The sequence below is a fragment of the Gouania willdenowi genome, unplaced genomic scaffold (assembly GCF_900634775.1).
Source record: "Gouania willdenowi unplaced genomic scaffold, fGouWil2.1 scaffold_194_arrow_ctg1, whole genome shotgun sequence".
Lineage (NCBI taxonomy): Eukaryota > Metazoa > Chordata > Actinopteri > Blenniiformes > Gobiesocidae > Gouania > Gouania willdenowi.
In genome coordinates this window covers 4,470-25,063 of record NW_021144945.1, presented here as the reverse complement: position 1 = coordinate 25,063, position 20,594 = coordinate 4,470, and the positions used below count along the sequence as shown (strand labels likewise).

Here is a 20,594-nt window from a genome sequence, read left to right as displayed (position 1 = left end):
TCAACTTTAAAAAGTACTGTAGAGATAGTGAATCCTGAGATGTAGTGTAGGGAGAGCGTCCAGCCCTAGCACACAGTATTATTTAATCCATCTACACTGTCAGCAGATGATAGAGCAGCAGTCTAGGAACTACAAGTCACTGAAATATTAATAAACACAATAAGGCCAAAACAGCAGTAACAAGCAGTTAGTCTGTACCAATGAGACATTTTATATCAGGATTATTATTGTTTTTACACAGCGTAGCTTCACTGTTTTTATATCTTTTTAACCAACCTACATCTTTTTATTAAAAATAAATAAATCCAAGGCTCATCACTAATTAGAAATGTAAATAAAAACATTAACAACAAAGTCATGTTAGTGCGCTTAACAAAATATAAAGTCCATAGTAAGAAAGAAAAAACCCAACAAGAAGAAACTTTGAAGCCTATATTTACAATATACAGTTATTTTTAGCAAAGTGTCTTTAATAGGAATCAAATAAACACAAAGAACAAATATTTTATGATCTTTAATATTTCATCTTTCAAATAAAAAGTGTGATTAACAATCTACAGTTATTCTTATAAATGTTTTAAATAGAAATCAAATTAACAATAATAACAAAATCTATTGTGATTTTTCACATTTATTTTTTCAAATAAAAAGTACAATGAACAATAGCAGTAATTATTATCATTTCTTCCATCTTTTATATTTTGCATACTTGATAGACGTCATAGGAGGGATAAAAGCAAGTTTAAAAAATATTGAATATGATTAAAGCTACAATTAAACTTATTTCTGTTAAATATTGTTTTATTTACAATACATAACATTTATATAATATATGCATCACCTTTGTAAATCTGTTTCAACATTTGTAAAAGTGTTTTTCTGTTTATTTTTTTAGATAATTATGCACATTTGTAAATTAGTTGTAGCATTGCATTGTATGAAATGTGTGTGTTTATTGATGGATGATGGACAGAATGCTGGATCACTACCTACTGCTGTTTTCAGGAGGTCTTGGTAGCTTTTCTTCTCCTGCAGCTCAGCTTGTGATGTCCATGCTGAACTAGCAACAAGTTCAGGCTGCTGCCACGCAGCAAACTCATTCTGATCACTTTTAATAAGAGGGCTGTTCCTCTGATACCACACATTTACAGCTTTTTAATCACATACTATGATACATTCTGAAGCCAAACTGGTGATAGCTCAACAACTTGTGTTTTTAATCAACTTATCAAGTCTCCCCGTGACCCTGAAAAAGGAAGAAGTGGGTCAGAAAATGGATGGATTATCAAGTCTATGAACAAAGCCTTTTTCTCTAATGTTTGAAAGCTGATGAAGCAATGATACTGGTCTGTAGTTAGAGCTGCTTTTATTAACACTCTAATACATGGAACACTTTCACTGTTTGATTATTTATTACAAATAAACCACTTTGGAATGATTTGTTGAAGACATATTTAACTTATTTTACTATATATTCTATATTAATTCATGAAAAGTTCATTTCAAAGCAATAAGTTGACATTTCATGATGTATTTTTAACAATGTGAACTATTTATTTTAATGGTGATAAAATGGGAGTGTTTGGACACTTTGGGCTCCCCTTCCCCTGATATTCATTCAGCACACTGCATGATCCATTCACAGGCTTTAGGCAGGGTTTCCCTGTCAGGAACCATTTCATCACATTCACTTCAACTGTAGAAAAACATACTTTATATAAAACACATCACATCTAAAATCAAGAAAATACTATTATGTGATGTATTAGATACTCATTTAAAACTCATTACAAATATGAATCCTTTATAAACACACAGAAAAGAAACAGATTCAAAGGTACATGATGAAGATGGTCTGTATTAACACAGCATGTATATTCATCTACAAGTTAGGATCTGATTATTACATCTATTAGAATGTCTATAGTTTTATAGACTAATGATTATTATGAACTGTATACAAACACATGGACATCATAGACTTATATAGAATGTGTGTCAAACTCAAGGCCTGGGGGCCAAATCCGGCCCTTTAGAGCATCTAATTCAACCTGCGGGAGAAAGTAAAAATGACAGAAAACATGAATTATTGTGTAAATTATAAACTAATTCAGCTGTAGATATCACAACTCCTCTAAAAAACTAATTTTAAAATAACTCCACAATATTTACAGAGCACACAGTTTTCCTATGCTGACATCACATGATGGGAGTTATTTTTAAACTCAAATTGTTGCAGGAACTCTCAATTTTTTAAAGTTATACAATTTTTCCTAAATTATTCTACAACATTTTGGAAAATTAAAACAAAGTCACTCATAATCTAGGGCTGGTTTTCCTATAATCTGAAGCCCTTTGCACCTCAAACTGGTCCGTATTTGAACCATCAACTAAAACTAGTTTGACAGCTCTGATATAGAATCTGTCATTAGTCTATAATAATAATCATAATGTGAATCATTCTTCATATACAAGTGAACAAAGAGAAACTTCTTCCTGCTTCCTTTCCAACTGATCATTGTATTGATCTTTTCTTTCAGACCACGCCTTCAAAGATCAACAACTTCCTGAACTGTTGGTGTCCATTTTCCAGCTGACAGCAGGTTTATGTTGGAATCCTGTGCAGCCTGATCTCTGGGTTCTTCAGTCCAACACTCACTGAAAAAAGTGAAACATTGCTGTTGTTCATTCAATATGTTTTTTGCAATTGGCTTCAGTAAATAAATTAAATTGTCCTGTACAATTTAAACAATACAGATAGAGTCATGTGAGATAATTAAAAAAATTTGATTGGTGTAATTGTGTAATATAAATCAACAGTTATTTACAATAGTTAAATTGACCTAATGAACATTTGTTTATTGAGGGCTCCTTGCGCATGCGTCGTGTCATGTTAGAACCTCCAATAGGGGGCAGCACTGAAAACAACCGCACTTGACTCTGCTCAATTAAAGCAGCAGAAATATCACGACATGTGCTCTGGAAGTTTCTTGCATTGTAACCGCAACCAACTGACCTAGACCGAGACGGTGACTCTGGACTGTGCCACCCCAGCGGTAAAAGGTAAGTAAAGCTCCATTATCGTGCGAGTAGTTTGACCAATATGTTTTACCTATAATAATAAACCCCCGATGTCTGTGTTTTATGTGGCGCATTTGCACGGCTTAACTGAGGTCTTAGAATTAACCGCGTGGTCGCTGTCCCTGGGGGCGCTGCTCTAGGTGCTGCTTCCGTTCTGACCTGGGGTCTGGTCCCTGCTGGCTCTAGGCCCGCTGGCGAGAGCCCGCTGGCTGCCCGTTCGGCGCGGCTCTGGCCGTCAGCAGGGCGTGGGCCTTGGCTCCGCTGCTGGGGTCTCGGGCGGGGGGCTCTCTGGGTTGGGTGCTTGGGTGTGGGTGGGTGGGCGGGATGCTGGCGCGGGGCCTTAGGGTTGGGGGTTGGGGTCGGTGGCGGGATACGCTGGGTGCTCAGCTGCTTGGAGCCTCCTCGGTTGTGTGTGTGGGGGGCGGTGGCTGCCTCTCAGCCTGGGATCTTGGGGGCGTCTGGGGGGTTGCTCGGCCGTGGGGGGGTGGCCTGGGGCTCCCTGGCCCCCACTCTTTGTATGGGATTCAATCCCAAAGTGAGTTGATAATTTGGCACGTTCAAAATCACCCCAGAATTAGCTCAGGGTAAGCCCAGCTTTAAAAACGATTAAATCTTCAATATGTTAAACTACATAACATTTGCTCTGGATTTCCAGTCACTTTATTGCTCTTAACTGTGACTTATTCAACAATAGTTAATATTTTTCCTTTTCTGTCTGCACAGGGAGTATCCCACACCACAGCAATAGGGTGGTGACTCAAAGGCCAACTCTCTGTTGTGCTGCTACTGGCTGGTAAACTCCTTCTGGGTAAGTACACCTAATGTATAAGTCTGTATCAAAAGATTTGTGAGTGTTTAAGTTTATTTTATTTGAAACGTAAGATTTATAAAGGACCTAATTTTAAAGTGACAATGTGTCAGGGAAAGGTGGCCGTGCTGGCCACCTTTCCACCTTTCCAACATACCTCCTCTTTTTCAACAAGAGGAGGTATGTTGTCAATCTTAGACTATGTATTATGGGATCGACACATGGGGGGCGACGTCGCTCCATCATTTTCTATTGAACTTGCGCGATAAGGTGAAAATCTCGTGGCGATTTATAGCATCCCGTGTTTGGTTTCACCTGGGTGGCAACAAGTTTCGCCTGACGTTGACGTTTGTCGCTCCCCGTGTGTGAAGCCCATTACAAAGTAAACGATGCTTGCAAAGTACATTTACATTGCCTGTAACATACAAATCAAAAGTAATCTGTCTTGGTGTTTATAAGCTTTGATTTTTGTGTTTTTTAGATCAGTGCAGAGTTTTTAAGGATCACTACACGTCCATTGGAGACTACATTTGCTGCACAGTTGAATAAACACGCTGCCAAACTCATGGAAGTTGTACGAAGAAAAGGAGGAGCTATTGGAGACAATGCTGCAGGGATTCTACATGATCATGATGAGGTAACCAGAGTAAAGATGAAGCATGCTCACAAGTTTTTTTTTTTTTTAATTAATTGAAATTAACTTGCTTTATGAAACGCTGATTGGATCTAAGCTTATATAGATCTAAGCTTATATGTGCTGACAGAGAAGACTTTGAAATTTCTGACAGTTTTTGTTTCATGTGGATGGGCCACATGAAAAAGAAATCTGCATTTTGATGGTTACCATAGTTACCACAATAGAATTTTTACCTGCCCTCCACCTCAGGTTTAAACCAAGGCCTGTAAAAAAAAAAAAAAAAGATGGACGACATGGTTTCATTGGTTTCGATGTTGCCACCGAAGCCCTCATTTTCCCTTACTCCTGCTGCCACATGGTTCATTGTCGTAACAGTAATTTTTTCAAAAACATCTATTGAAATGGATAATCAATGAAACAATGTACTACACCCATTACAGCACATGAAAATTTATGCTATTAACCCAAAACGAGTACATAGAATCCTAAGAATAAGGCTGAGAAATTAATTTTTCAAAGTCGAAAATTTTGCCATTTGCCTACATGGAAATGGGCAGGGTTATCTCTTATGCTGCGGCCAAAACACAGACGGCGCTCAAATGGCACCTGCTGCAGCAGCCGGAGCTGATATATTGTCAAACTATTTTTTATAGTCATTGGTTTAAACTATTGGCTGATTAGAATGTTGTCACATGAACACAATCTTTTTCAATGTCAAAGAGGCATAACTTAAATTAAAGTAGCAAAAAATGAGCAAATATTTAGAACATAACGTAAACATTTCAGTACTCATAGTTTTATTTTTTTCACAGGCTTCATCAAACGGTTCACTGAACGCATCTACACGAAGGCAGTGTCTTCTGAAGTTACTGATGGTTTTCCTGGGAGACCCTGTGGATGCAATCATCAAAGAACATCAGGTATAACAGGCTAAACAATGTAAATAAAACTTGTCTTTGTTTAACATCGAAAGCTCCACATCAATTAAAAGTTCTTGAACTTTTCTGTAGCCGTAATTAAACGTTAGGTAGTGTTTGAAAATCATAAATTCAAGGCTCCAAAAATTTCTTCAGAATAGATTGAAAAAAACATCATACAATTTTAATTAAATTACTCTTGGCATTGACTTCTAATTTTTTTTTACTAAAAAAAAATCTTGCATACTTTCTCAAGTGTAAAGCACATTGGGGATAAATGGATTCTTTAAAATGAGGGATGCACAATAGAAATTTGAATGGATACTATGGGGTAAAATGGCTGTCAAAGACGTACATGTGAAATAAAAATTCATACGCATCTTTCTAAAAGTTGAGCATAAATTCACAAAATATGATGCATAAACTTATCTTTACTTGAAAACACAAAAAAAGCTGTTTTTATCATGATACAAATCACAGATTGTGTGGACTTTTTTTCTTTTTCAATAAAACAGTTTTGCTGTGTTCCGGTTATGTTCATATTATGGAGTTTAGACTTCTCCCCTGCAAGGCTCTAACAAAACTGAATCAAGAATGTAACAATGTGTGCTCCTCCCAGCGTTGTGCATAAAAAACAATGGATTTTTTTCTTAAACTCAAATTAAACTTTATTAAAAAAACATGAAAGGCTGTTGTTAATCTAATGTTGCTGTTTTAAAGGTTCAAAGTACCCTAAAGTACTGTATAAATGACTGAAATGTTCTGAAAACTCAAATGATACGATTAATTACCCTATGCACTCGTAATATTTCTGTAAGTTAAATAAAACAGAACTGATCGAAGCAGATCTGCACAGTATTTAAAGCGGTTGGTGCCCCCTGGTTGGTGCCCTCACAGGTGTTGAGGGTCACTCATCCATAGTCTCTAAGTCACATAAAAAGGAGCAGTGTGTTCTAAAATTCTTTTGGATGCAGTTCATGATTGACCATAAAATCATTGTATTAATTGTGAGTTATATTTTGTGTTAATTTGCTGTTTTGCAGGACCTGCAAGATTCGAATGTGGAAGTAGAGACCCTGGCAGTCATCCTAACGCCCACAGATGTGAAAATCATTCTGGAAGGCGAAGAGGTTATGGCTGATCTGCATTCGGTGGTCGACGGATTCGTCATGCTGTTTGGGCTCATTTATGCCCTCAACATGCAGTACCCAAAGTCGTGTGGCCGTACATTTGAGTTTGTTCAGAAGGTTCTTATGGGACTGGATGACAAGAAAATGAACAAGAAGAATGACTACCTACAAGCACTTTTTCTGGAACTATGTTGTGTAACTGCTTGGGTAAAGAGACTGACAAGATCAGTTTTTGTAGGGAGAAGCTGAAAATATTCAAGTTAAAGAGACACCACCATTTGGGCAAATATGCTCATTTTCCAAACTATTGAGTTTTACCTTTCCCCTGGTCGTCCAGCTGTTCTCTGAGTCTGGCAACCCCATTTGTGGCTTTAGCTTAGCATGAATCATTGAATTGGATTAGGCTGATAACACCTAATGCTAATTGCTAATGGTCTAATCCGATTCAATGATTCATGCTAAACTAAAGCCACAAATGGGGTCTCCAGACTCAGAGAACAGCTGGATGAACAGGGGAAAGGTAAAACTCAACAGTTTAACTCGAGGGGAGGTGGGAAATGAGCATATTTGCCCAAATGGTGGTGTGTCCCTTTAAACATTGTTCAAACTCCAAATCTATAAATATTTTTTATTTATTTTTGCATTTGTAACCCTACAAAATGTTATCCTGACCACTGTTTGAATAAAAAGTCAAATGATGCCAATGTGTTTTGAAATTATTTAGAAAATTAGGACAAAATAAAATAATTGATTAGTATAAAAAGATTTAATTAAACCACAAAAGTATATTAATCCAATGTAGAATTTTAAATTGGCCCAGAAATCATAATTAATGATTTCAAATTGATTCAATGAACTTTTGAACATTAACCCAACTACAAATGTTTCAATTGTATTAATGAATGTTTTATTAATTGGTTCAACAAGAAAAAGTTAATTATCTCAATTAACATTTTCTTTGTTGAGCCAATTACAATATTTACATGTAAATGATTACTATACAAATTGTAGGTTAAGCCAATGTTAAATTTTTTTCAGTGTATGATCCTTTTTATAGTTTGACTAAAATGGTGGGTGCGTGTGTGGAGTCTGGTGTGTGTGTGACACAATGTGGTGCAGAGAGGACGCTGTGCACGGAGCTGCATGGATGTGGCTGATGTTTTGAATGTTAACACTAGAAGTCCCACAGAGGTGTCAAATGAACTTTTTACCTATAAAACCCAGAGAGGTGTCATTTGACCCAAAGAGAACACAAAAATTATTTATTTTTAATGACAGTGTGGTGTGAGAAATGTGCAAAAGAACAACTGTGATTTGTTTTCAATGGTTTTTATTTGTGTAAAAAAAAAAAAAAACAAACAAAATAAATAAAAATAACGATAATAACAAAGCAACTGTGCACATATTTAGAAGAATCTCCTTCATCCTCTTATTGAGACTCGTGACATACTTGGCACTGCCACGGTATCTCTCTCCTACATTTGCCACATGTGTATTTGTGGCAATGAACACATCGCACAGTTGCGCGATTGCTCTTGCAGCAATGGTTGATCTGACACTTAGCCCTTTTCTCAGGGCCAGGTGTAGGCGGTTGTTGTTGGCGCAGTTGCTCTTTGAGTGCCTTCTTTTCACTCACATGAGAGTTAGCCAACTCTCTTGCTAGCTGAACCAGGAAGTCCACCCGTCTCTCCTGCACCCCGGTGCATGCTTGATAAAGCAGATGTGCATTGAGTGCCGCCATGTCGATCATGTTGTAGAACACGGCGACTGGCCATCGCCGTGTTCCTGTGCGCACACTGTACTCCCGCACCATCTGGTCCATCACATCCACTCCGCACTTTGTGGTGTTGTATTGGGTGATGGTGTTTGGCTTCCTTTTGATGGTTTCCTCAGTCTCAACCATGCTGTGCATGCTGCTGAGAATGTAGACGGTCTTTTTTCGTTTGGGCGCATACACCGTCAGCGTGGCACCAGTGGTGGAAAACACCTAAAAAAGAAGAAATTGTTGTTATTATAGCGGTTTTAAACACAATGACACACTCAGAGGTGTTGATGGAATAAAAAAGACCAACAACATACCTGAGTGGTGAATTCCTTGCGGTCCATCTTTCTAGTTGACTGAGGAATTTCCCGGCGAATCTTGTTGACTGTCCCGAGGATGGTGGTTTTCCGGCTGAGCAGTCGTCGTGCAAGTGTCAGTGATGTAAAGAAATTGTCCGTGGTGACCGTCCTGCCTTTGTCCATAAATGGTTCCATCAGCTTCATCACCACACTCTCAGAAAGTCTCTCCTCACTGGGACGACTGGGGTCCTTTCCAAGATATGGGAGGACATTGCAGATGTACTTTGTTTTCAAATCACAAGCCACCCAAAACTTTATGCCAAATTTGTCGGGTTTTGTTGCAATGTACTGCAGGAAACAGCAGCGAGTCTTCGATGGGAAAAGCTGTTCATCAATTGTGATGTGTCGACCAGGGTTGTAGCATGTGATGCAGTTGGTAACAAACGATCCCCACACATCCGAAATTGCAGCAAACTTATCTGTCTGCACTCGCTCACTGCGCGTAAACATGTCATCAAATCGTAGGTGACGCATGATGTCTTGGAAACGGTTTCGTGACATAATTCCAGTGATAAGTGGGTTTCCCAGGCATGCTGACCAGCTGTCACGCAGAGATGGAACCTTGGTCACCCCCCTCAAAATAATAACAGAAATAAATGCCATTAGTTCATGGAGGATCATGAACCAGTCCGTCTGCTCCGTTTGCCGTGCATGCTGAATAGTCCATTCTTGAATGGGACGGAGCATGCCAACAGTAATGAAACAGAGGAAGCTCTGAAGGCGACTCCTGATTCTTCTTCTGGCCTTTGCTGTTGGCTCTCCATCTGCAGCGTACGGTTCCATTGGAGTGAAACGGAGAATTGTACCCACATGTTCTTCATGCCACACTGTGCCCTCTTTCGCCGTCTCTGTGGGCTCACTCTCCAACCGAGCTCTCTTTTCCAGATGAGGAGCAGTCTCGTCATCTGCAATGTGAACAAATTCAAATTATTCTTTTCTTCGGTTTTAAATAAAAATAAAGTCAGGAAATGAAAATAGGATGTTTGGGAAATCTAACCTGAAGACAGCTCAGAGTCCGAATCCGAATTTGGCTGAAGGTTTATGTCCTCCCCATCTGAGTCACAAGGGTTTGCATTGTTCAGGATCAATTCCAACGCTTCTTGAGTGGTAAATCTTCTCTGCATTTTGAGTAGAATAAGTGTGGAGTGTCAGCAGGTGGAAGCAGCCAGCTATTTATTCCCCACAGCACAAAAGGCTGCATGACAACATGGTATTCCAGGGGTGTCCAATTCCGGTCCTCGAGGGCCACTAATCAGCACACCTTATTCAAATGATCATCCAGCTCTGCAGAAGCCTGATAATCATTTGAATCCGGTGTGTTGGAAGAGGTGACTCTGTTTCTTTCAATGTTTGTAGTCTGTGTTTGTTCTCCCCCAGCATCAAGCTGAACGAGTTAATAAACGGGGCATTGTGACTTTAGCTTCCAGGGCACTTCCCCCTAACATTCCAGACTTCCATTGTTAGAGTCAGGCTCTCCCCCCTGCTGATTTCTCAGGTGATTCATTTACAAATGAATAGATGCAAATTGTAGCCATCAGAGTCGTCAGTTTGGTCCTAGAGTTCATTTGACCCTGCTCTGGGACTTCTGGGGGGACATAGAAATCCCTGGGACTTCTAGTGTTAAACTCTCGTATCTGCCTCCAATTTAATCTCCTCAAATAATAGTTTACTCATTAACGGTTGGGTGTAGAAATGTAACAAATGACTCTACAAATTACTGTACTTCTTTTAAAACATATTTAAGTACAAGTAAAATGACTGATGTGGAAATATACTCAAAAAAGTACAAGTACCATAAAAGCAAATGAATTACAGTAACTTAATTACTTGTAATCCGTTACTTTCACCTCTGATTATTATCCTATCTTTTCTCATCATTTTCCTGCAGATGTTGGTAGCATTACAGGGACTCCAATCTCACTGGATCATCCATACTGACATCAAGCTTGACAATGTAATGCTGGCAAACCATGAGGAGACTCCATACAAAGTCAAGCTTATTGACTTTGGACTGGCTATGCCATCCTCTGCTGCCAAGTGTGGGATGCAGCTTCAGCCCATTGGCTCTAGGTATGAGGGTGTCAGCCTGAATGACTTCTGTGTGACTGAAATAAATACCTGAATATTGTACAGTACAGGTACTTAGGTTTCAGTGATTCCTGATGTTTCTTGTAGGGGAATCATCTATAAATTAATTATGGTCATTAACAAACACGTCAACAACATTTAATGGCAAATGTATTCACGATTAATTTGAGTAAGGTCCAACAACACTTTAGTTTATATTAACAGGATGTTCACTTTTCTGCTCTCATTTTCACTACTCAATGAAACCTGTCTGCGTGTCTGTTTGTCTGTCGGTGTGTCTGTCTGTCTGTGTAGCTGTGTCTGTCTGTCTGTCTATGTGTGTGTGTGTTTGTCTGCCTGTCTGTCTGTCTGTCTGTCTGTCTGCGTGTCTGTCAGTCTATGTGTCTGTCTGTCTATCAGTCTATGTGTCTGTCTGTCTGCGTGTCTGTTTGTCTGTCAATGTGTCTGTCTGTCTGTCTATGTGTGTGTGTGTGTGTGTGTTTGTCTGCCTGTCTGTCTGTCAGTCTATGTGTCTGTCTCTATGTGTGTCTGTCTAAGTGTCTGTCTGTCTGTGTGTATGTCTGTTTGTCTGTCAGTGTGTCTGTGTGTCTGTCTGTCTGTGTAGCTGTGTGTGTCTGTTTGTCAGTGTGTCTGTCTGTCTGTCTATGTGTGTGTGTGTGTTTGTCTGCCTGTCTGCATGTCTGTCTGTCTGTCTGTTTGACTGCCAGTGTGTCTGTCTGTGTGTGTGTCTGTCTCTTTGTCTTAGTGTCTGTCTGTCTGTGTAGCTGTCTGTCTGTCTGTCTATGTGTGTGTGTGTGTGTGTGTTTGTCTGCCTGTGTGTCTGTCTAAGTGTCTGTCTGTCTGTGTGTCTGTCTGTTTGTCTGTCAGTGTGTCTGTGTGTCTGTCTGTGTAGCTGTGTGTCTGTTTGTCAGTGTGTCCGTCTGTCTGTTTGTCTGTCAGTGTGTCTGTCTCTTTGTCTTAGTGTCTGTCTGTCTGTCTGTCTGTGTGTGTCTGTCTGTCTGTCTCACAGAGGACTCAGAGACACTGAGGAACCATAGTACCAAAACCCAAACCCAGGATACAGAGTGTCAGTGAAGGAGGTACAGACGGTGTGGATGAGTGTCAGAGAGTCAGAGGAGACTTCATAGAAGGACAGACGTCCATCAGGACAGTCCACATACACTCCTACTCTACCAGAGGAACCACAGGGACAGGAGGTACGTGTGTCTATGTTATTGTGAATGAAGATGTAAAAACCTCCAAAACGTCTCAGACTCCAGGACTGATTATTAAATCCAAACAAACAATCATAACTGTCTCCTTTTCTTCTGATTCCTCTGTAACTCACTGCTATAGAAACACATCCATTCCACTCCACCTCCCAGTAACAGTGACCAGTCAGACCAGTACTACACAGAACCTGATAGTGATCAAATCTGTCCTGATGATCAGGATAAAGCTCCTCCTTCTTCACACATGTCACCATCCTGTTGTTGTCAGACAGTCTGAGGTTTCTGCTGATGGAGTTTGTGTCGAGGTGAATGTGACAGAAATCTGATGAGACACAAAGAAACAACAGTTGATCATGTGATGCTTCATTGTCTCTGTATCACTGACATGTTCATTCACTCAGAGCTTCATGAGGACACTTTGAATGAACACACACACACACTTACACTTCCTCACACCAGCTTTGATCCTCTGTTCTCCTCCATGGTCCGCCCTGCAGGAGCAAACACAGGCAGTGATTTACACACCTAAAGAGTCCAAAGTGCTGCTCAGAAACCTGATGCCATCTCCATCAAGCTCTCCATGTTTCTACTGGTTTGTCTTCAACAGCTTCATCTTCTTCATCTCCTTCAAAGTGTTCCTCTCTTCATCCTCACTGATTGGTTCCACCTCCTCTGATCTTAACTATACACTATTATATATATGTATATTTACACTATTTGGTCCTTTGCAGTTTAAATAAGTTTGGTAGTCGTACATATTTTTATTCTTTTTAGTTTTTGAATGTGGATAATATCACACACTAAATCATAATTCTCCCTTTAGAAATACATTTGTCTTATGAATTCTAATACATTACAATGATAAATAAATAAATAAACAAACCTATTGATTGACTGTATATAGTGATTATTTCAAAAACATAATAAAAAGGAAAATTAAACATAAGACATCAATACATATTCACAGGAGTATAATTTACTAACCTCTCAACACTTCTCTTTAATAAATAATAACAATAATCTTGATAAAATATATTTATGACTTTGTATCTAAAACTTCAACATTCACAACATTCACATAAATGTACATATATATACACTAACACATATAATTACACACCCATATATAACTGATAAATAGAGATTGATAAAATACATATACACCCACACATACATATCTACACATAAACACACACATGAAAAAAAATAAAATAAAAAGAAACATAGATTTGAACATTAGCTGAACAACTTTACACAAATAATTAACACTAGAAATAATAATTATAAAATACTTTAGTTTAAATATATTTTACTACTTTAACTTTTACAACTAAAATAGGCTAAAAATGAATTAAATGAATAAATGAAGACTGACACACAAATAAATATAAAAATGAATGAATTAAATAAAGAAACAAGTAAACAAATACTTAAATAAGTCAATAAATAAATAAATAAATAAGTTGATCTCCAAAGGCACCAAATATGACAACACAAAATACTTTTGTTATAATGACAATTTACCAAAAACCTTTTGGGTAATAATAAAATAAAATAAAAAATCAGGACAACTTAGTTTTTTGAAAATAACCAAACATACATTATAAAAACTTATAGACTCAAAATGGCTCCATCCAGATAGTTTTGATTATGTTAAACTCAGAAGAAAGAACAAACTGTTTCCTACAAAAACATGACATCGAAATAATAATAATAATAATAATAATAATAATAATAATAATAATAATAATAATAATAATAATAATAATAATAATAATAATAAATAATCTGATCTGACTGATCTGGACATGTCATCTACCAGTGGCTGTTAGTGATTGGTAGATGACCGTTGCTATGGATACTATGGACAAATACAGAATGAACTCTCCCTCAAAAGGAAACACTCTGAAAAAACTCTGCTGCTGGGAAAAGACTAAACTAAAGTGTTCTAATCATTCCCTCCTGATAAAACAAGTAAAGACTGAAGGACACGTCACAGAAAACAATAATGCTGATGCTGCTAAAATATGTTGGTGTATGTTAACATGAAACACATCAGTTTAGAAATCATTAAATCAAAACTATATGTTCAATCCCATAAGGTTTTATAGATAACGCTAATAATTCTGTCATTTGTCTCATGTTTAATTAAAAAACGAAAACATTAATGAAATAAGATAAAATACTAATTATTGAACAAACTAAAAAACCTAAATTGTAATATCAAATTAGGAAAATAAACTAAAATACATTTTGGTTGAGAAACTTTTGTTTCAAAGTTAGATTTGAAATGTTTCACATAAAAACATCTCCTCCATAAACCAGTAATTATTTTATTTTTAAACCTAAAATATATAAAGACTAAGAAAAAAATAGGAACCACAACAATATTTATGTTTTAGTTTGATTTTGAATATTTCATTTAAAATCACTAATGTCCTAAAAAGTCACAACTTTCACATTATTACATTATTTAATAATAATAAACATAGAAACAAAACACACATCAAACAAATGTTTTTCTGATCTTAAATCATAAATGTCCAAATCAACATATATTAAATTAATACAGCTTTAATAGATAAACCAGAAATGAATTTCTCCTCTTTTTGACATGAATGAAATGAATGATTATGAAACTATATCTTGTGTGAACTGCAGTGAACTGGTAGAAAGAACATTAGATAACACACAACACAACTTGTTCACAACTGATACAGAAAGAATATAAAAATAACATTGTTTGACCTAGAAAATAAACACTTACACAACAGAATAATTACAACATATAAACATTGATTAAATAAGATATTATGGAAACAACACACACACACACACACACACACACACACACACACACACACACACACACACACACACACACACACACATATAGAGATATATGTATGTGTGGGTGAATGAATAAGGATGATGTCATGCTGTATGTATGGGAGAAACGTGTTGTGAGTGTGAGTGTACCAGTGGGCGTGTCATAGAGTGATTGATTGATGGATGATGACACTTTATGTATAACTGAGAGAAACGTGTTGTGAATGAAAAATGTACCAGGGCGTGTCTTTGAGTGAGTGATCATGTGATAGAAGGATAGCTGTTTGCACACATATATACATACACACATACAGTACATACACAATGTATCACTCCCCAACACTTTACAGTTGTAGCTTGAATAAAAGTCATATTTTTCAGTTAAAAAGTAAATGAACAAATGATCTTAATAACAGACATGGATAACATTATTTCATATATTGAGGAATCATATATACTGTATAGACCCTGGCCCAGAATGCAGAACAGTGGCTGATCACCTGAGGTTATAAAAACAACCTCACCACCTAAAACGTCTAATCAAAGGTGGGGGGGCTGAACTGTACATGGTACGTGGTCTATAGATTTAACTAGGACTCTTTAGAGAGATAATAAAGACATAAATACAATCACAAATCTGTTTCCTTGTAATCTATATAAATATTAGTAGAGGCATAAATTAACATAACACCTGGTTACATTTCTGTTTTGTTCTAATTACTGTTTTATTCTAATGATTTGATTTACTTTTCAGTTCTTTGAGTTATTTTCTTACTTTTTTATTCACTTCTTTAATAATCTCTGTCAGTTTGAATATTATGTTACAACTGTGTAAAATAATGTCATTTTCTTTTCTTTATGTTCTAAAAATCTCACAACTAAAACCTTTATGTGTATTTATATCCTCAGATAGATAAATACATATGTAGACATGGATAGAATTAGATAGAAATTATAACTTGAAATATTTAAAAAATCATAATCAACCTTTGAAATGTATATAAATGTTGTAGTTTTTTGTTCACAGGATACAGACATCACCAGCTGAGAACAGAAACCATTGGATAAGTATTTGATTTAGTCTATGTTTCACTTTAATTATGATTTATTTATTTTTAATAAATATAATAAGTTACAAGAGAGGGCAATGATATAATACTTTAAATATAAATTAAAATAATCTGAAACAAACCACCTGCTCAGTTAGGAAATAGAACAGCTGATAGAACAACACTAATTAACTAATATGGATTCATATAATTGTAATTTAAATGAGTAACCGATATCACTGTGTTTCAATTGATTTTTATTCAACAAAAGTTTCTATATTATATTGATAGATTATTTCTGCACAGTTTATATTAGAGGGTGATCACGTGTTTTTGTTGTTTGTGCTTCAAAAGCTTCCATATAAACTTTATATAGATTGATATTAATTTCTGAAAGTCATTTCCTGATTGGTCGCTGTGGGCAGGCAGGACCGTGAATGTATTTTTCCTCACTAAGAAATAAGAATCAATCAATCAATCAGTTAAGGTTCCTGCTGTGGGTTTTCACATTCACATGGAAAGAGAAGTGATATTAAAATAAAATACACACACACTACATAACAATCATAGACTCACCTCACTATGTGGTTGTATGTAATAAAGACATTATAAAATATGTATTGAATAATTCTTACAACACCTTTTGTAATCGTGATGTTTTATAAGATTGATTTTGATGAGCATGTATTCAGTAATTGTTTGTACAGATAAATATAAGTGGCTTATTTCAAGTTTACTATGTATATTCAATTTAAACACAAATCATGTTTGTATTCTGTTCTGTTCTACTTATAACTTTTTTCTTATATTAAAACATAGTCTAACAGTAAATCCAAATAAATGTAATAAAGTTAAAATAAAAGTTTTTGTCCCACTCTAACAATGGTAAACAAAATAAGAATATAACTTGAAATAAAATTAAAGGAAAAATTACTTTAAAATAAATTAACAACCTTACTTTAAGTAACCTGATGTAATAATTTCTAAATTAAGTTAATATAACATATTAAAACATAGTCTGAATTAAATATTTTGTCTTATTCATAATTTTTTATAGTCACACTGTTAAACAGTGTGAAGAGAGGAAATGTTAGAATGGATTATTATTCATGTTTTCTTTTTGTGTGTAATACTATAATTATATATCTTTATACTCAATAAATCTATTCATAAAATATATTCAGGTCAACTTGTTAGCTGTCATTTTCAGAACAAGGACAAACAGTTTCAGAACATCTGATTTCAACTTAATCTAAATCTAAAAATAACACAACCATGTACGTAAACGAAGAGACAAATCAGATATAAACAAGACAATCAGATTAACAGTAAAATGTCAGTTTGACCCGAAATGCACAGACTAAATCATTTACAAATAATTATAATTATATTCTAAAATTAAACTTAATACACATTAAACAACTCATGTTCTATATATCTAAATACATTAAATAAATAGACACCATAGACCCCTAAATGATCAATAATAATGAATAAATCAATAAATCTTAAACATAGTTTGTATTGCTTTAAATCACCAGTAAATGACATCTTTAACTAATTACAAGGAGCTGATCATTTGATTTTTAAATATATAAAAACACTGATAAATCTATGTTTGGGGTCCAGGGAGTGAGCAGACCCTGAGGACCACAGCTGTGTTTTAGATGAGTGTCTGTTCTTCTATTGACTTGTTATGACTTGTTGATTCATTTTCTGTTCATCTCTAATAAATTGATTGATTGATTCAGCAAAACCTCTGACTATGTCTCTCTGTATGAAATCTCAGGTACTGAACACCAGAGTTAGCTCAAAAACTCGGTTTTGGTTCATCCCTAATTTTTTGACTTGATAACTTGTGCCAGAGAAAAGATTAAAATGTAATTTCATAAGATATAGTTATATTTTTGTATGAACACAATCCTCACTGATTGGTTCCACCTCCTCTGATCTTCTCTCTCATTACTTCATCAGCTCCTCATAGTTCTCCATCAGCCTCTCCTCACTCCTCACTACCTTCTTATCTCTGTCCTTCATCCCTCTAACCTGTCCCAGTCCTCCTCCTTTAGTGTCCCACCTCTCACACCTTCATCACATTCCTCTGATACAGCTCTCTGTCACACATGTGATGGGGATTGATGTGAACATGTGATGAGCTGCTGTGATGTGTCTCACCTCAGAGTGTCCAGTCTCTGAGAGAGCAGCTTCACTGCTGAGTCTCCTGGATGGTTGTAGCTCAGGTCCAGCTCTTTCACACTGGAGGAGTTGGAGCTCAAAGCTGCTGCCAGAGAAGCCCCGCCCACCTCTGTGATGACACAACCTGACAGACTGGATTCAGAAAAACATCCACAACTCAGGAAACAAGTGAGGAGACGAGGCACTGCATGAAAAGTGGGATTTCCGTCAGTTTCCGTCACTGTAAATTACCGTTAACTCTGAGTAAACAGGAAGTTCCAGTCAGCTCCAGATAACTGCCAGGAATTGTCGTAAACTCACAGCAAAAGGTGAGAAAGTCTCCCCCCAGCTTCTAGGACTGGGTAAGGTTTTCACATGTAAATGACCATACTGTGATCTATATAAATGTAAATCAGGACTGTCTCCACTGTAAAGACACACAAGTCTCTGAGAGCCAACATGTTTGTATGGAGCTTTAATTCCTCTTTAAAGCATAATAAAAGTTAATTCCTCTTCAAACTGATCTTGTAAACACTTAATTCCTAATACATTTTATTCTGAATTAAATTTAAATCTGAATTAGGTAAATGTGACTTCCAGTCCAAATTTAAAATAATGACCAATTTGAGCGTTAACACAGGAAAGACATTCTGTGCATTTATTTTGTCCTTTTGTGTATTTTCACTGTAAAATGTATGTTTTTTTGGAGTCATAATATGTACTTGTGTTGCCAATTTGTGTTTTTTAAAGTCACTTTTGTGTATTTCTGTTGTGATTTTGCTTGTTTGTTAATACTATGGGTTTGCAGTCATTTTTTGTGTTTTTCTTGTCTTTTTGTGTTTTTTTGTTGTTGTTTTTATTGTGAGTTATTTTGTGTATTACTGTTGTCGTTTGGTTCATTTTTGTAGTAGTTTTGTACAGCTTTTGAAGTATTTGCTATGTTTTTCTTGTTTTTTACTGTATTTTCCTGTAATGTGGAATTCTTTTTTTTAATAATGTATTCTTGTTTTTGTTTTTTGTTTTTCTGCCATTTTGTGCGTTTACTTTGGGGGCCTCATAAAAATAGACCGAGGGATGCATGTGGAAACAACAAAGCGTTTTTATGTAAATGTGTATGTTTTTCTGTCATTCTGTGTATATTTGTTGTCTTATGTTATGAGACATTTTGTGCATTTCTGTTGTTCTTTTGTGTATTTTTCCTATAAAATGTATGATTTCTGAGGTTTATTCCATAAAGCGGGTTATGTTCAAACTCTGAGTATGTTCAGGCTCAAATGAAGGAATCTCTGAGTATCCCATTCCAAAAAGCGAGGTATGTTCTTCTCTGAGTATGTTACCAAGGCAACATTGTCCATGAACTAAACCTGGTCGTTGGCAGGTTTTATCAAAGAAACCCTGGCTTTCTACCTGGCTCCGCCCTCCTGAACACTTTAATAAACTTTAACACTTTTCTCTGAAACACATTAGTAACATCACACACCACATACGTGTTCACTTCATTACTAATGTTGTGTTGCTTTACATTTTTTTTTTTTTTTTTTTGTTATTACGGTAATTTAGGGTTAGGGTTGTCGATGTAGATCATTAAGAGAAAGTTACTGAGAGGTTGATCTGCATTAAAACATCTACTGATGTCTGTAGTAAAGTTCTCTGGATAAAAACCTGTGGAAAATATAAAGGAGGAGATGATCATTTAAATAAATCAACTTTTAAGGCTCGTTTGTTGTTTTATATTGTTATACAGTTAAATCTGTAGATCATATGTCTTTGAAGGTATGATGGTGCAGTGAAGTGTGACACTGCTCTTGCAAATGATGGGACGTGGGTTCGAGACCCGCTTCAGTGTTTCTTTTTTGACATTTTTTAGGACGTTGAGATGACTCTGGCGACAATATTACATTAAGAATCAATATAAATGATGTGATATAAACAGCATTTACTGTCTTTATATCCAGTGTAACAGGAGGACTCTCTATGCAGACATCCTATGCAGCTGCCACGTCTCCTCAGACATACTTTATTCATATTATTCACCGCTCGTCACGTCACTGAAGTAATAAAGTGATGAAGTGACCAAAAAGTGTGACTAATTACGGGTGATTTAAACTACTATAGTCACTGAAGACTGAACGCACCTTTAGAACAGGCTCATATTCCTCAAACACCGGCTTATTTCACCCATCAGGGTGAATAAATTACTCTCTTCCGTTTGGTTGTCATGGCAGTTTGAGTATTCTTTGATTCATTGATGATGGCTTTTTATCGCGCGCGTGCACGTGAGTAACCCAAGGTTTACATACTCAGGGTTGATTGACCCACTTCATACCAGCATTAATGGAATCTGATACCCAGAGTTTTCCATCGCGGGGTATGTTGACCCAGAGTTTATGGATAGACTGTTTGTTAACCCGCCTTTATGGAATACCCCTCTGGAGTTATTGTGTATTTGTGTTGTTTTTTATTTTTGCGTTTTTTTTGTTGTAATTTTTCATGAGATTAAATATTTAAATACCAGTTAAATGTTAAAAGACAGTTAAAAGTGTTAAAA

General features: G+C 36.2%; 3 long non-coding RNA genes across 3 annotated transcripts; 2 read left to right on the top strand and 1 right to left on the bottom strand.

Moving 5' to 3' along the window:
- The first annotated feature begins 2,989 nt into the window (after positions 1 to 2,989).
- Positions 2,990 to 4,463, top strand: LOC114458832 (uncharacterized). The gene is made up of 3 exons (XR_003673163.1): positions 2,990 to 3,063; positions 3,805 to 3,889; positions 4,371 to 4,463. It is a non-coding gene; the product is annotated as an uncharacterized LOC114458832 (long non-coding RNA).
- A 6-nt stretch (positions 4,464 to 4,469) lies between these two features.
- LOC114458831 (uncharacterized) lies at positions 4,470 to 6,519 on the top strand. The gene is made up of 3 exons (XR_003673162.1): positions 4,470 to 4,526; positions 5,339 to 5,446; positions 6,487 to 6,519. It is a non-coding gene; the product is annotated as an uncharacterized LOC114458831 (long non-coding RNA).
- Positions 6,520 to 11,725: 5,206 nt separating this feature from the next.
- On the bottom strand, positions 11,726 to 18,056 carry LOC114458830 (uncharacterized). The gene is made up of 3 exons (XR_003673161.1): positions 18,047 to 18,056; positions 12,438 to 12,484; positions 11,726 to 12,315 (listed from the first exon to the last, which is right to left on the bottom strand). It is a non-coding gene; the product is annotated as an uncharacterized LOC114458830 (long non-coding RNA).
- Positions 18,057 to 20,594: the final 2,538 nt, after the last annotated feature.